Consider the following 14,366-nt stretch of genomic DNA (forward strand, 5'->3'; position numbering starts at 1 on the left):
CTTACTTTCCCACCTAGCTTTGTATCATCAGCAAACTTGGATATATTGCACTCGATCCCTTCATTGAAGTCATTAATATAGACTATAAATAGCTGAGGCCCAAGCACTGATCCTTACAGCCTGCCAACCTGAAAATGACCAATTTATTCCTATTCTCTGTTTTCTGTCTGTTAACCAATCCTCTATCCATGCTAATATATCACCCCAACCCCATGAGCCCTTATCTTGTGTAACAACCTTTTGTGTGGCAACTTATCGAATGTCTTTTGAAAATCCAAATATACGACATCCACTGGTTCCCCTTTATCTACCCTGCTAGTTACATCCTCAAAAAACTTCAGTAGATTTGTTAAACATGATTTCTCTTTCATAAAACCATGTTGACTCTGCCTAATCATATTATTATTTTCTAAGTGTCCCATTATTATGTCCTTAATAATGGATTCCAGCATTTTCCCAATGACTGATGTCAGGATAATTGGCCTGTAGTTCCCTATTTTCTCCGTCTCTCCTTTCTTGAATAGCAGGGTTACATTTGCTACCTTCCAATCCACTGGGACCGTTCTAGAATCTAATGAATTTTGGAAGATCACAACCAATGCATCCACTATCTCTGCAGCCACCTCTTTTAGAACACTTGGATGTAGGCCATCAGTTTCCAGGGGATTTGTCGGCTTTTAGTCTCATTAATTTTGCCAGTACTTTTTCTTTACTTTAAGTTGCTCACTCTCATTAGACCCTTGGTTCCCCACTATATCTAATATTTTATTGTGTCTTCTATTGTGAAGACAGATACAAAATATTTGTTTAACATCTCTGCCTTTTCCTTATTCCCCATTATAATTTCTCCTGTCTCAGCCTCTAAGGGATCCACATTTACTTTCACTACTCTCTTGTTTTACATACTTGTAGAAGCTCTTACAATCTGCTTTTATATTTCTTGCTAGTTTACTCTCATATTCTATTTTCTCCCTCCATCAATTTTTTGGTCATCCTTTGCAGATTTCTAAAACTCTCCCAATCCTCAGGCTTATTACTCTTCTTGGTAACATTATAAGCCTCTTTAAATCTAATACCATCCTTAACTTCTTTAGCTAGCCACAGATGGATCACTACTCCCGTGGAGTTTTTAATCCCTCAATGGAATGTATATTTGTTGAGAATTATGAAATATTTCTTTAGATGTTCACCATTGCTTATCTACAGTCATATCTTTTAATCTAATTTCCCAATCAAACTTAGCCAACTCGCCCCTCATACCTATGTAATTAGCTTTATTTAAGTTTAAGACTCTAGTTTCGGACTCAAGTATGTCACTCTCGAACGCAACGTGAAATTCTATCATGTTACAATCGCTCTTTGGCTCTTTAACCCCAAGGAGTCACCATCAAGCCCAACCCTGTCCTCAACCATCATCAACTACATATGGGCATTTCCAACAGGGTTCACTCATTTACCAATCAAGATTTGGAATGCTGGCCAATTTTATCCATCATTAGCTTAAATATCCATCCCTTCCACCATTGGCATACCGTGGTTGCAGTGTGTACTATCTACAGGATGCACTGCAGCAACTCACCAAGGCTTCTTCAGCAGCACCTCCCAAACCCATGACCTCCACCATCAAGGAGGAGGAGGGCAGCAGGTGCATGTAAACATCATTAACTCCAAGTTCCCCAAGTCACACACCATCCTAACGTGAACATATAAGCCATTCCTTCATTGTTGCTGGGTCAAAATTCTGGAACTTCCTACCAAACAGCATGGTGGGAACACTTTCACCACACAGACTCCAGCAGTTCAAGAAGGCCCACCACCATCTACTCAAGGGCAACTAGGGATGGACAGTAAATACCAGCCTTGCCAGTGACGTTCATATCCCGAGAATAAATTTAAAACAGTCTGAAGGAGATTTGTGGAATAGATTAATGTTCTAGGGCAAGGTGGCTCACACTAAAACCTGCGAAGTACTGCAAGGTTTTGAAAGGAATGCCTCATCTGGAGATAGGGGGCCAAAATTCACCTCTCCTAGTACTGATACTGGCTGACATATCTATTCTCCCAGCACTTAGTGGAAAGGCATAATCTGGCCCTTATAGAACAGCTGCTCTAATCTGATGATCGTTTTTTCAGGCCATACTCTGGATCCACCTAAGCTGAGCTCTCCAGGAAGCTCCCCGTTGTGGCAGATTTGGGAAAGGGTTGATACACCTGGGGTGTCATTAGGCCGGGGTGGGGGGGCACATATATTTGCATCAACATTTTCTTTAAAAAGTTAAAGATGGTTAGGTTCTTTAAGGTGTCAGTCTTGACTCAGTGGTAACATTCTCACCTTTGAGTCAGAAGGTTATGGGTTCAAGCCCCAATCCACCAAGGCTGACACTTCATTCCAGTACTAAGGGACAGCTGCATTGCCAGAAGTGCCATCTTTGGATAAGACGTTAAACCCAGCCCCCATCTGCCTACTCTGGACATAAAAAAATCCTATGCTACCATTCAAAGAAAAGCAGCGGGGTTCCCTCTGTGTCCTGGTCAACATTTATCCCTAACATCACTGAAAACAAATTAGCTGGTTATTGCTGTTTGTGGGACCTTGCTGTGTACAAATTGGCTATCGCATTTAACTACATTGCAACAATAATTACACTAAAATTACTTCTTTGGTTGTGAAATGCTTTGGAAAATTCTGAGGTACGAATGACAATATATAAATCTTCCTTGTGGATTACTTGGGTGATGCCTATATCATTCCAGAACAAAATACTAAATTTATAATAATTTATCACCTTTAAGAGTGTTTTAATGGATTACATAAGATAATTGTCACCTTCCCCCAACAAACCTAGGAAGCTTTATCAATCCAGCAGCGCAAAACAGAATTTTCACACACACACACACTTATTGGAAACTTGCTGTACTGCTGCCTTTGAGCAATTTGTCAACGCTCAAAGCACCCAACTTGCCATTTTTGAAAAAGGGAATTGTATATATACTTGAAACGGAAAAATTTGCAGGGCTATGGGGAAAGAACAGGGGAGTAGGACTAATTGGATAGCTCTTTCAAAAGGCCAGCACAGGCATGATGGGCCGAATGTGGTGTATGATTCCATGAACACATGTAGCCACATATTATTATTTTAAAAAAATTTAAACTCCACTGATCCTAAACAAGAGTCCTAGAAGATATGGGCTAAATATGTTCTTAAAAGATAATCCATGGCAGGTTTGCAGAAGAGAATGAAGCAGACACCATTTTCAGTGACCTAACACTGAATAACTTCAATACAAAATGAAGCACTCAAGGCACAACTTGGAACAAGTCATTTTGAAACAAGCAAAACTTCCACCTACACAGGATTGAGTTTATGGCATGTATGTATATATAATTAAAATAATTCCCATTAAGTCACACATCTTTAAAGCAAAGAGTTACTAGTAAAAGCAATGTTAACTACTGAGACTAAACAATTGATCATTTGCAGGTGAGCTCAGATTAAATCTAAATACATCTTATAAAGAACACACAAAGCATACAATTTACTTAATAGCACTAACAAATTGCAAACAAAAATTAATCTGTTAAAAGATAATAATTAAGATCCAAGCACATAAGAATTTGAACAGCTAAAGCTCATTAGACTCAACAAGCTCACCCTTGTTTGAAGCACAACCAGTACGTCAACATGTAAGGATTCACAAGCAATTCACATCACAAATGCAGTCAATCCACAGAACGCCACTAAATCACAGGCTTGCTCCATTTACCGAGTAGCAAGTCTCAGATTTGAAGAAGAAAATTGCAGACAATAAACATAAATTTCAAAAGGGTGGGCTTGAATGGAGATAGAAAGCTTTCCTGATAATGACAAGTATATCTTTAATTAGCTGAGCAGATAACAATTACAGAGCACTTTTGCAGATCTACATTATCCTACCCTTTAAAACGAGAGCAATATTTGCTACTCAAAGCTTCTTTTTTCTTTTTAAAAAGCATTATGTAGAATTGCTGTTAGAATGTTCAAAACTCTAAGTCAGTTAATTTAATTTTAAAAATCCCACTCCAAAATCCTGAAATTTAAAAAAATGTCCTGCCCACTGGCTGTAAGGGTCAATTGAGACCTCAAGTTGTGTCTGGCGTAGACCTACTACACTCAACTGCTAGAACTGGCAATCTTATGCCGAGACCACAAAATAGATGTGGGGGGGAAAATAGAATCATACTAGTACAGGAGAAAAAGTGTTTCTCTCAGGTTGGGATGAGGCATATTATTAGGGGAGAGTTGAGAGAGCATTCAACTGTGCTGGGAATACTTGACGTGCAACGTGGGAGCCAAGAAATAAAAATAGTTTATTGCCCAACATAAATGTCCCTCACCTCGATATGCATAAAATTCACAAAAGCAAAAAGGTACAAATTAGCAACTATGACACATGCCTAGTCAAAAGGTCAAGGGTTCAAGTCCCATACTAGAGACTTGAGTACATAATCCAGGCAGACAATGGCAGCCCCAACATCAATTTGTGGTCTGTACTAAATTAGCCAATATCAGCCAAGAAGGCAACAAGATCGTACATTTAGCCTCAGCACCACCAGGTTAGGGAGGCATATGTTGAAATGGGATGGAGATAGGATCGAGCTGGACGGAGATGTATCTCCTCTCCCAAATAGCCTGCACACACAAAAAAATGAATAATGGACATTTGGGCTAGGTACTAGAGGGCTCCCGGAACCATGAAACCATGTGGTAGTGAGGAGTCAATACCTACAGGAGGAAAGGGAAGAGTTTGGAAGAGAAGAAAAAGCTGTTCTTTAAATTAGGTTAAAAATGGTCACAAATGACCAAATACCAGACTTGTATTTTGCAATACCTACAGGAAGTAAATATTCTATATTAAACACAAATATTGGATACAAGTTATTGGAAGTATTACGAAGTGGTCCAGACATACTGAAGAAACTTAAATGTATTGGGTCATTTTGGACTCCAACTCTCAAGACAAAAAAAACTACAAGTTAAAAAGCATCCACTTTGCATACTGCTTATTAGATAGCACTGCCGTGTTACAATTTTTTTCCTCCTGCAGCTTTCCCCGATTTACTCCTCTTACTCATATTTGGAAGGCAGTGACTGTTGCTGCAATGCGATTTCATAATCTCTGGTTATGCCTCTGGAGCACACAAAAACAATGATGTTAACAGGCTATTCAACCAAAGAAGCCATCACAACTCAGTGTGATCCAGTCTTACCCAATGTTCACATGTATTCCCAGCAGGGGTGACTGATAGCCATCAAGAATGTCAACTCTTTCCCTTTCCTAAGTCAGGAACACAACTGTAGCTTCTCCACACTGCTCTAGCTACTCAGCAGAGACCAGGGATCAGTACCACAGTGCAACCAACTGACCAACTGAGAAAAATCAAGCTAGCAAATGTCTTGGAATAGCGCTAACAGCCAAATGTCTATCAAAACAATTTCTTCCCAGCATAATTGAACATAAATGTAAGTCAACCATATCTACAAACAAATGCTTTATTTTGTTCCCTGCACAAGTTCTTCAATTAGGAAATCCCTTCACTGTATTAACATCTATTTCATTACAGATGAACCATTCTCTTTTATAGTCCATTACAAGAACAGCATAGCAAGATCAACTCAGGTGGAATGTCATATATGCACGAACAGGATGATGAGCAGGCTTTGCACATCAATCCAAGAAGCTTGCTTGGAAAGCTGCACATGCATATGCCTAATTTCTCTAATTGCATTATATTTTCAGTTATATTTTTCTTTTACAGTCTTCTTGATTTAGTAGGTGTATTATTTAAAATGGGTATCATAAGCAAGCTCCAGCATATATAGCAAGGTTCTTTTTTGGCGTTTCTTTGTACATCGCTTCTCCCCCCGCCCCGCAACAGTGTCGTCATCATACATTACACTTCAATAGTCTAGTCATAGTTTTCTCATAGCAATTTGTCATTTGGCTTTCTCTACCTAAATTAAAAAATACGACACTAGCACATCTGTCCTACTGATCCAGTTTCATTATGTTGTTCTTTTGAGTAAATCTCAACACAATCTATTAGTTGCAACAATTTAAGTAAACTTCAACATTAGAAATTACAAAAAGATAGCTTACAAAATTCCAACCAGAGCTATTGAAATCATACAAGAGCAACTAAATCACTTTGGACAATAGCATTTCTAGGACCTGTAGATATTCAAAGTTACTTCACCTGGTCAGTCTCATGGTCTTTTCTTTACACCTCTGAAAACTAACCAAAACAGCAGTACCACCCATTCTGTTAGTGGGTATACCCACTCGTATTTTAGAAAAATTACATTGCTAATTATCTCCCATATTAAAGGAATAGACTGAGGTACAGTTCCCGTCACCCTTCTGTATTTCACCAAAGTGACCATTATTCATAAATGAACCTTTGAGCATCATCAGGCGTGGGGGCATAAAAGGTAAGCCTCTCCTCACTTGACATTCATAAATGCTTGCTTCCAACAAGGGTCAATAGCACTCAGACAATTTTCACCTTCATAGCTCAAAGGCCAAATGTAGCTCTCCTAACTCAGATCAGCTAACGCTACAGAGACCAAAGACTGAAGGCTCGGACTTTGGCTCAGCTATTCACTTGATAAACTTGCTGAACCATTGGGGAAAATGCATATTATTGTTTTAAACATAAATTAATTTTATGACATGCATATTTTAACTCCAGAAAATGCCTGGAAGACTCACAATATCCTAATATCAACCAGGCCATGCATAGTCCAAACCCAAGCCCTGAAAAGATAGGAAACAGAAACGAGCACAATTTGGGGTTTTAAACTAGCCTATGTCAACAGTTTAAAATGGGAAGTCAATCAGTCATATGAAGCATGTTTAACTTTACCCTAGGCAGATTTACAAAGATAATACAAATCTATATCCAAAGACACTGGCCTTTAAGCCCCAGTTTACATAGTCAAGTCTTTCTAGAGATTTCTAATTACATATCCACCATTAACATATATTTTTGGATAGTGGAGGGGGGGGGGGGGGGGGGGGGGAGAAGAGAGAGACATTGTTGTTTTCTTAAATTTGTATTTTTATACAAAATTGAAAAATGCATTTACATTGTGGAATCCACTAATAACTAACAAAAGTATTCAAGTCAAAATTCACATATCCTAGCGCATGAACACAAAAACAGACATGGCAGGATAAATGGAAGGAAATTTCTCACAATTAACATGTTTTGCTAAATAACAAATGTCACATTTACACACTGGTGCAATATATACCTTTATATATTTTTAAAGGTATTAAATATATGCCAACTCCAACGCAATTCTATTCAAACAAGTGTTTTGTCATCCCCTTTTGTTGTCCACATAAGTTAACTTTAAGCCCCATCAAAATTGCTATTGGATCAATTGTAATTTTGCTCCCTCTCTCCATCCCAACTGAAAGATTATCTTTTTAAAAAAGGACCAATGAGAGGAAAAGAGAAGCCCTAAACTATATATTTACTTATTATAATATGCACTATACTAGTAATTTATGTGCATTCCAAATTCTACCCACATTGTGTAGGCCTACCAAAGACATATTGTAACTTTATATGTAATTTAAGGAAATATCACAAATCCAAAAAGCAAAAACTTGACATTTCTTAAAGTTGTAAAATGCATTAAAGGTCAAATTTATCCCAGATAAACTTTAGCATTATTTTAAATACTGTAACTCCATTGCACTGTACATTATGACCACTCTTGCTCCTCCTCCTCCTCCTCCTCCTGGATAACGTTTTATAAATGTTAATATCTCGATCTTGAAGAGTCCAGTAAGATCTGCAATGAAACAACACTATTTTGCCTGTCCATTCATAAGGCAAACCTCAAATTTCAGTTTGATTTGAAACTCAATTTACAAACTGTTCATAGTGGAAATAACCCTCCTGACGTCAGTCTTGGACTCCAACTCACCTTAACCTTTCTTCCTCTTGATTGCCTTCGGATCCCGTGCTCCTTCCTTTTGCAATGACAGTTCATTTAAACTAACGATATTTTACCATATATTATTTAAAGACCCTATACTTCTCTCCACAAAAAAAAATAAAATCACTCCCGAGTTGGATTAAGCTTTTGCATGAAAAGTTCCTGGTGCAACATGGCTGCCCTTCATCCTCAGCTATCCTGGCACTTTTGCACTACTATCAATAAAGACGAATGAGACCGTATTGAGCAGAAGAGAAAAAAAAATACAGCAGACACAAAACGTGACCACTTCCTTGCTTTTTCCACCACAAAACCCAAATTACGGCTCAACACCCCCCCCCCCCTTAAATATCTCAATACCCCTGCGTTTCCATGCTTCTCCAGAACACTATTGGCTGGCTGCCCTGGGCCTAGGCTGGTGGGCAGTACCCTTTACTTATCTCTCTCCCTTCCCCAAAAGACGGACCTATTTCGCCAAAAAGTACTTTTTTTTTTACATTGCAAAGATTGTGCAGCAGCCGCCGGCCTTGTTTTCAGTATTGACCGTGCAAGTTCGGCGTGGCCGTGCTTATTTTCTTCTCTCTCTGCCTTTGGTTTTTTTTTTCTCTCTCTGCACTTACCGACCTGTCTTGTTGTTGGTGACAGCCCCGTCTGAGCCAATCAGCGCGCGCTCCTACCTCCTCTCTTTCCCCCCCCCCCCTCCTCCTCCCTTTTCAACGGACAACAGGCGCGAGCCGCCACCGCGAGCTCGAGCCGCAGCCGCCCAACGGCCACTCACCTTCCACACAGACTCTGCTCCCTACTCCCCTTCCACAGCAACATCTACTCTCACAAACTCGGGCACTGCTCCTATCTATTGAAAATAAATCATGTAAAAAAATGTTACATAGTTTTTTTTTTCGTACTTACTGCCCCCCCCACACCATCCGCGCCATTCTGCGTCACTTCCGCCATCTTAGGTTTCACCAGGACCCAGTTTATTTCAAATAAATGACCCTGATCATTTTTATTTTCAAAAATGAGCTAAATACGATCATGTTAACTATTTTCTGTCGTGCTTGACGTCCTGGGCCATCATGTTACGTGATGGAGGGAGGTCAACATCGTCCAAAAATCAAGGAGATACTTGAAATGGGAGCACCCTTTTAGAACAGGGGGTGCCATTGTGGGCTCTTACATGTCTTGTTTTCGCCACCATTTTCTGATGGTTCCCGTAATCACATTTAAAAACGTACACACATGCAACGTTGACTTCCATTGGCCGCACACCTTTTTAAAACCCTAACGTTTGTCAGTTCCTGTTTGCAGAAGGTTCTAGCAAATCTGCGTCTTTGTTTGCAGAAGAACCTTAATCATGTCAAAAGAACTCAAGAGGGATACAAATGTCACCCTGAGGGACTGAGCCCATTTTATTTGGCTTGAGCTCTGCTCCTTTAAACTCAAAATAATCCAAACACAATGACATTTAAATTGCCGATTGAAGCGTCAGGTCGACTCAGAATTTGGAAAGAACATAACAATGTCCTGATTATGAGTGGCCACGGGTTACAACACGATATATGAAATAGCAAAGATTGAGATGGGATGTACAGAAATCTTATTTGTCTCTGAAGAAGTTCGAGGGTTAGGTTCTCGAGTGGCTGGGCGGTACGGTTTAGTAGTGCGGGGACTCTGTGTAAATCAGGACTTCAGGTCTGAACGAAACAAAATGGATGAGTTAAACAATTCTTCCTGGTTTACACATAGTACGTGCTGGAATAAAATAACTGCATACCAGAACAAAACAAATATGCATTTTTCATGACTAAGCCTTGATTGACTCTTGCCCCATTATTTATTTCATGGGTTCTTTTTTTTTGGAAATAACGAGCTCTTTGGGGTGGGGGGTCAGAAACTAATTTTCGTTTTTGAAGATCTAAGATTTGCAACTAATTAATCATCTTTATGTCTTATTTACGTGCATTTGATATCTGTGTCTTTCCTTGACTAAAAGAGAGAAAGCCCCTCAAGAATAGCCGCCGACTGCGCAAAAAAAAGCGTTTTACATTTTAAAGATATGCCACGTAAAATAACTTTTTTTTCTCTCTCAGCCCCTAATCTTCGAGTCCCAATGTGCATTTGGGCTATTTCGTACTCGGCCAGGACGTGCAAGTCAGTCGATTCGCATTGGACACAATCTCATTTTCTTAAGAATAAACTTTTTTTCGGTAGCAGATTTTTTAAAGTATGCCCCTGAGATATATAAAAGTCACGGAGCTTTAGAGTGCAGCCGTATTTGTGAAACATCTGGTGTTTTGTAGCGTATTATTTGGTTAAGTCGCAGAATATATACTTTCATACCTCCCTAAGTGCACTCTAACCTGGCTGACAAAACGGACGAAAGGGAATTATAGCAACATTTCCTTCATAATCGAACTTTTCCGTCAATACATTGAATATACAAATTCGGTCAAACACCCCTGTTTGTAATCTTGGATAGTGAAGATCGATGTATATTATAGGGTTGTATTCCAATTTGTCCCCATTTCTGCACAATCAACTGTATTTTAATGTACTTGTATTATTTTATTGATACTGTTCTGTGCCAAACAACAACAACAACAACAACTTGAATTTCTATATCGCCTTTAACTTAGTAAAACGTCCCAAGGTTCTTCACAGGAGCTTTATCAAGCACAATTTGACACCAACATCATTTTAAAAAATACTTGTGGCAACCCAAAGCTTCTGGGGACTGAAATCAATCCCTGTACCCTCTGCAAATATGGGCATAATTTGCACTGTTGGCACATGGCTGAATCTTCACCCTAATAACATTTTCCTCAGGTTGGAAACTCTGTGTGTAAAATTATGACACATGGACCCCAACTTTCTCCTCTGTATTAAACTGCAGTTATAAACCACCTACTAAACCAGGGTTGTGGAGGCCTGGTAATCTAATCTAAGGTATGAGGAGCAAATAGGTGATAAAGTTTGTATAGGAGTAAGAATTCTCAAGAAACCTATCATATACTTGTCAAGATCATAAATATCCATGTTCCACCCATACTATATCCCACGATGGAGTCTTATAATAATATTCTTCTACTTCCAAAGCCATTATAACCAATAGAATTGAACAAGCTGACCTAAATCATGCCAGAATCCATCCTGTATAATATCAAGGAGATGTGGTTAGACTATCAGTCCCCAGCTAGATCATGATTGGAGAAGCACAAAAGTTGCTAATACTATACTTCCATGTTTATGCCAGGACCACAAAAGTTGCTGCAGGTATGTTTCCAACATCTAGCCTCAATCCAGATAGTCAGTATAAAATATAAGTTACAAAGCTTTGCACATCTGACTGTGGAACTCTCTTGCAGACAAGATTCCCACTTGTATCATAATGACTTGGGTAGTAGGTAAATATATTTCAGAAAGTTAAGCATTAAGACTCTGGAGAGGAGGAAAATATAAATATTCATGACAAAATTACAAAAGAAATGACAAGAGATTGACTATAGAAGGATGGCCTAATAAACAAAGGGCAGCATCTCAGAGAGGTAATCCTTCATCATCTCACGGGAAAGTTAAGTGACTTCTTTCCTCCTTCAGTTTTCTTGCTGATTTCCTTCCTCTTGTGAAAGTAGTGACTTCCACAGGAACCAGCAACCTCAAGTAGCCATTTTCTATGTGTAAACCTGGGCAGTGCATGTCAATGGGGTCTCAATTGCTAAACCTGGCAATGTCTTTTTCCAACATCCTTATGCACACACCTCCCGTAGAAGTCACTGGGTAGCAATCAAGAGCAGGAGCTCAGATTGATTTTACCCCCCAGCCTTCATAGTCTGGGAACTTTGAGGCAATTGTAGTGTGCCCACAGCTGAAATCAGCTAACTTCACCCTGACACCTTCCTAATTTGTATGCTTCAACACCACTGAGTAAACAAAGAGATTTAAGTGACTTCTATTTATTTTGGTCCAGGCCCGCCTTACTCTCTCCTGGAAATGAGTGCCCCACCATCATCATGGTGCTAGTTGTGGGGGGAGCAGGCATTGCAAGCACTGCTGTGATAAAATGTAACTGTCAGGCTCCAGGGCAGTCTAATGGGGAGCAAAATAAAAGGCAGCAAAAAATATAATTCTTTCAAGGCTCTGGCCTATTATTCTGTCTCTTTCTGGGTCTGTACAGAACTATCAACATTGGAAAATGTCAAGAGTGATGTTTGTGATTAGAAAAAATGACGCAAATCACAAAACTAATTTAAACACGTGGAGCTATGTTTATTTTTCTCCTCCAATTTTCAGCCCACCTCTCCCAAAGGCTTTGACTCATGTTTATGTCCAGAACACTGTTCACTGGGATCTTGTCACCTGTGTGTTCTTTAATAATTGAAAATAATTGATAAGATAGTCAGTTCTTTTCAATCATTGAAATATGAATGATGGTTCCTCAATGATCCAGTGGGTAAATGCATTATCTAGTGTAGTACTAAGCCATACAGACCAGAAGAGCCCCAAGCCCCATTCAATGCTAAGTTGTTTCAGCAGCAGTGGCAGTAAGGGCACTACAATTTGTTTCAAAACAAGATCAGTCAGGGTTGCAGCTCCTGATTGCTGTCCAGTGATGATCTGCTGGAAGGTGTGCATGCCGTGGACATTAGGTGAGAGCAGGATTGGCTCAGTGGGGATTCTGTCTTCCCTCCCATTGTTAAATAGCTGGCTGACACTTACTGTGAAGGCGCACACATGAATAATGACACTTAAGTGAGGTGCTGGAGGGCTGGTGGCATCAGTGGAACTGTACCACCACATGAGTCATTGACTTCAGTAGTAACAAAGAATAAGTGGAAAGAATTGGAGGAGATGTGAATGGTGGTTCAGGAGGTCATCAGAGTTCATTTTAACTTTCTGTTTTTGGTGGGCCTTCGCAGCAGCTGCTTTTATGCTACTGCCAGTGCCTATCCTTCCTGGTGTGAGACTAACACTTTGGGAATTATTTCTGATGAGTAATTGGTTGATAGCACTTCATCTCTTCCAAGAGATGTGACCCAGTCACTGGAATGCTAACTGAAGAAATCTGCATCTCAGTGCATTGTCAGTAAGAATATTTGGACTGAAGTATGTATAGGCTATCCACTACAATCCACGCGATGGGTGCAGCTTTACATTTTTAAACCATGTTTATATTTTTGGCATGAGGCAATGCATTGGTTGTGTGGCTTAGTTGCAATGTAAAATCCCACATCTTTAAAAAAAATTCTTCTTGGGATGTGGATGATGCTAGCAAGACTGCAGTTATTGCCCATCCCTAGTTGCCCTGAGAAAGTGGTGGTGGGCCTTCTTCTTGGTAGTGATTTTTTAAAAATCACTGAGTTGCTTTCTAGGTCACTTCAGAGAGCATTAAGAGTCAACCACTTAACGTGGGACTGGAGTCACATTTAGGCTAAACAGAGTAGGGTTAGTAGGCTCCCTTACCTGAATTAATGAGCCAGTTGGGTTTTTATAGCAATCCAACAGTTTTCATAGTAATTTTTTACGGTGGCAGCTCATAATGACCAGATTTATTGAATTGAATTTCACAGCTTGCCGTGGTAGGATTGAACTCATGACCTTTAGTCTAGTGCCATAACAAGTACATTACTGTATTCTAAGGATTTAACCAACATTGACAGCTTTGCTACTGACACCTTGCAAGTCTGCTTGTAGTTGATATCAGGTTTTAAGGGAATGTGATAATTTGAGGCCACAAAAGTAGTTTCAGGCCATGGGAAATGCAGTAATACTAGGTTCAGCAACATGTAGCTTCTATAATTCCTATAACAAGTAGCTTACCTGAAAGTATCTTGTGAACTACTGTGCATGGAACAGAATAATTTACTTAACTCAGAGTGCTAACTGAATAAAAATGTAGCCTGTTGAAGCAGGCCTGATTATGTGTATTGTTAAGATGGTGCATAGCATGGTGTCCCTGAGCTACCTGGACTATGATCTGGGCTATAAATGAATGAAAAGTAATTGTCCCTTTGTCTAAATCAACTGATTTGTTTGTGTCCAGTGCTCCAATTGATTTTGATTTAAAAATAACAGGAAAAAGCCTGACCTTGATTAGAGGCAGAATGGAGGCAGTAACAGAACACCTGTGAAGGGAAAATTCAGATGTAATATTATCTAGTCATTGACCTTTCCCTCCTTCTCCCCCACCCCTCCCAGATATTCTCACTTCCTCTGTTATAATTATGAGGGACCAGCACTGAGACCGAATATTTCTTTAGATGTTGGGCCAACCAAATTCAAGCAGACAAATCCAGTGGTATAGGTAGTGTAACTGTTTTGACTCCTGGTCCCAGTGACCATTCTGCATGCTGATTGGAATTCAGAGAGAGGATAACA

At 39.5% G+C, this 14,366-nt stretch overlaps 1 protein-coding gene across 1 annotated transcript in view; it reads right to left on the bottom strand.

Annotated features, from left to right (window-relative positions):
* The window catches only part of LOC137332220 (histone-lysine N-methyltransferase, H3 lysine-36 specific-like), a 205,674-nt gene extending 197,373 nt beyond the window's left edge, over nucleotides 1-8,301 (bottom strand). Inside the window, exon 1 of the mRNA XM_067995913.1 lies at nucleotides 7,980-8,301. The gene's annotated coding sequence lies outside the window, so the exon portion shown is untranslated. The remainder of the gene's footprint in view (nucleotides 1-7,979) is intronic.
* Nucleotides 8,302-14,366: the final 6,065 nt, after the last annotated feature.

The sequence above is a fragment of the Heptranchias perlo genome, chromosome 14 (assembly GCF_035084215.1).
Source record: "Heptranchias perlo isolate sHepPer1 chromosome 14, sHepPer1.hap1, whole genome shotgun sequence".
NCBI classification, from domain to species: domain Eukaryota; kingdom Metazoa; phylum Chordata; class Chondrichthyes; order Hexanchiformes; family Hexanchidae; genus Heptranchias; species Heptranchias perlo.